General features: G+C 31.8%; 1 long non-coding RNA gene across 1 annotated transcript; it reads left to right on the top strand.

Annotated features, from left to right (window-relative positions):
• The first annotated feature begins 1,165 nt into the window (after positions 1 to 1,165).
• On the top strand, positions 1,166 to 2,492 carry LOC138941530 (uncharacterized). Its single transcript, XR_011448178.1, has 3 exons — positions 1,166 to 1,622; positions 1,696 to 1,864; positions 2,143 to 2,492. It is a non-coding gene; the product is annotated as an uncharacterized lncRNA (long non-coding RNA).
• Positions 2,493 to 2,958: the final 466 nt, after the last annotated feature.

Below are 2,958 nucleotides of genomic sequence, written 5' to 3'. Positions count from 1 at the left end.
GGAACATATTTAAGTGAAAGAAATTTTTTATTAAGAAAATAAATTTTAGTATAAAATAACTTTTTAATTAGAGAAAAACTTGGCGTTGCAAAAATGTAAATAATTAATTAGTATATGTTCAGTTTAGCAGCGCCAAGTTTTTCTCTAATTAAAAAGTTATGTTATACTGAAATTTGTTTTCTTGATAAAAAATTTCTTTTACTTAAATATGTTTCACTATTTTAATCACATTACAATTTGATACAATTTTTAATATTAGAAATAATAATAAATAAATTTTGTAACATAAATTTTGTATTAGTTGGCGTTATATTTTTATCATATATCACATTATTTTTGTATATATATAACAATAGTATATATAATTAATATATGCTAGACGCGCGAATTAAATTTAACAAATATAACATTGCTATATGTACACAGATAAAAAGCTGTCTTTGGTAATTTCGCATACTGGATACAACAAACTTGTAACTCTAAACGAAACGACATTATTCAGTGATAGTAATTAACTTTTGACTGCTCTAATGAGGTCGACAAGCTTTAAGATGATGAAACATAATTTCGCTAATAGCTATTCGTGAATATAGTATGATTTAGTGTCTAAATACGCTAATTTGTGAAAAAAAAAATATATATATATATATTCCTTAGCAAAAAAATTAAATCATAGATAATTTATTAATATTATAATTTTGCGATTTTGCAAAATAAAGAATCTTAAAAATATTTTACATTAATTGTTAAAGAGAGAAAGTTTATTTTATATTAAACAAAGATCAATATTTTTTGTTATCTATTTGTGTACTTGTGTACTGCAAAGTTTATTTCTTTATTTCTTTTCTATAGAGCTTACTTTAGACAATTTATGATTTATGATTAAATTCGGAAAATTGAGCAATTTTACATATAATACAGAAAATATTTGAAAAATTTATGTATATATATATATAAAAGATATATCGAGAGACAGATATATTAGAATTTATAGCGCACAAAATTATAAAACGATTTCTGTCTTAAATGGCAAATTATGAATTGTATAAAATTACTTTACACAGAAAATATTTGAATATTATGAAAGTAAAATACACTTATATATACACATATATATGTATATATATACATATATGTATATACACACACACAAAATGAATCTCAAGATACATGCACGTATTAGAAGACATGCAGCGCATAAAATTATAAATAAATTTTTGTCTTCAATTTTATTGCAAATTATAGATTGTTTAAAGCAAATTTAATTCAAAATGTATTAATAACATAACGTATTGTGTTAACGTATCTTAGCTCGCAGATATATCATATATGACATCATCAATTTTTATAACCCACCTATCATAACTCCTGTTGAATGCAAAAAACAACACTCTCAACTTTGAAATCTCACTTTAGGCCTGATGAGATAAAAAAAAATTGAACGTCAAAAAAGTCTGAGAATCCTAAAGAATATACGCGCGGCACAGGTCCAAAATACTGCCTTGCATAAAGGACTGACCTCCGTCAAAGTAGTTACAGATCAACCAACCGTACCACTAGCTCCCGTTGAAAAGAGTGTTACACAGGCGGGATTCGCGCAAAACCGTTCTTTCTTGCTTATGGTATGTACGTGCAATGGACGATCGTCAACGTTCGCAAAACCATCGTTGAGAAGTACTCTCATGTTTCTTGCAGCTTGAATCCTAAATACTAATCGCGGAGCATATGGAAGCCGCGATCCATGATCGGCAGACATCGTCGGCTCTTTTTATCAACTGACCAGCGAGATTACCAACATGCGTAAGAAACTCTTGTCAGTGCTAAGCCAGCCGTAAAAGAGAGAGTCGGTCGTATCAAAAGCGCTGTATGTATACGGTCTACCTCGATTCTCTAAATCTCTATCTTGTCCTTATACTTAACTCAATCTCGATCTCGATCTCTTGCATCTATTTCCTTCTTCTAAAAATCAATATCGTGGATGAAAATACAATCTTTTGATATATAATTTATAATTGACAAAAAATCAGGGAAGTTAATATCGTTTCTCGATGATTTAAAGCTTGAATGTAATCTCTGCCCGAGCTTCTTGTTCTACAAGATACAAAAAAAGATAAAGTAGATTCTATGATCGATGTTCTCAAGGTCACAAGCAGCATCAGGTGTCGTCGAGCTGTACAGAGATTTGGCTTAACTCTCATCATCATTTCTGATTATTTCGCGATCGGATACAGACGACCTCCAAGATATGTGCTCGTTAAGCATCCGTATTCATATACTTGAATAGAAGAGTAGAGAAGAGAGAGAAAAGAGAAGATATAAAGTTCGTAGTGCTCGAGTTTTTTCGAGGCCGAGGACGCGAATTTTGATGCATTTTCTCGAGGCCTACAGTAAAGGCCTTTATGCGGCGTCTCGTAAATGGATCAAAGTGCCTTCATTCAGAAATTTGCTAATATAATTCCATTGAATTCGCGTAAATCGTCACATTTCTAATACTAAGAATAAACATAGATATCAAAAGTTTTGTTTGTCGATACTGTTAATTAATATCTAAAATTATATAAACTTCAATAAATTCCAATTCCTGAAATAATTGCAACTATGCGTTACTGTGTCAGTATCAATCACATGTTAAATACAATCGCAGTAAATCTTATCTTGGCAAACCGTGACAAATTTCTCGTTTGTTTCGGTTTATCAATGTGCGATGTTGAAAACAAAGCGGTTCTAAACAGACTCGTTCCTCTTGATGTGATGCTTGCCGCACGGTCGGTAGGTGAAATTCCGAGGAGAGTACGTGCGAAAAACGCACTTTGCGGGTATTATGAGTTCAAGATATTCCCCAGACTCGCTCCCGCAAGGGATCCCGAAACAAAGGCAGGCGCCGACGAAGCAGGAAGGCACGAGGTTAGAAACGAAGGGAGAGAATGAGAATTCGGATGGAACGGATACGACAGGGAC

Source organism: Polyergus mexicanus, unplaced genomic scaffold (genome assembly GCF_030449975.1).
Source record: "Polyergus mexicanus isolate NDT 795.1 unplaced genomic scaffold, iyPolMexi1.0 SCAF_19, whole genome shotgun sequence".
In the NCBI taxonomy this organism is placed as follows: domain Eukaryota; kingdom Metazoa; phylum Arthropoda; class Insecta; order Hymenoptera; family Formicidae; genus Polyergus; species Polyergus mexicanus.
The sequence above is the reverse complement of the archived record's forward strand: the minus strand, read 5'-3'. Positions and strand labels throughout refer to the sequence as shown.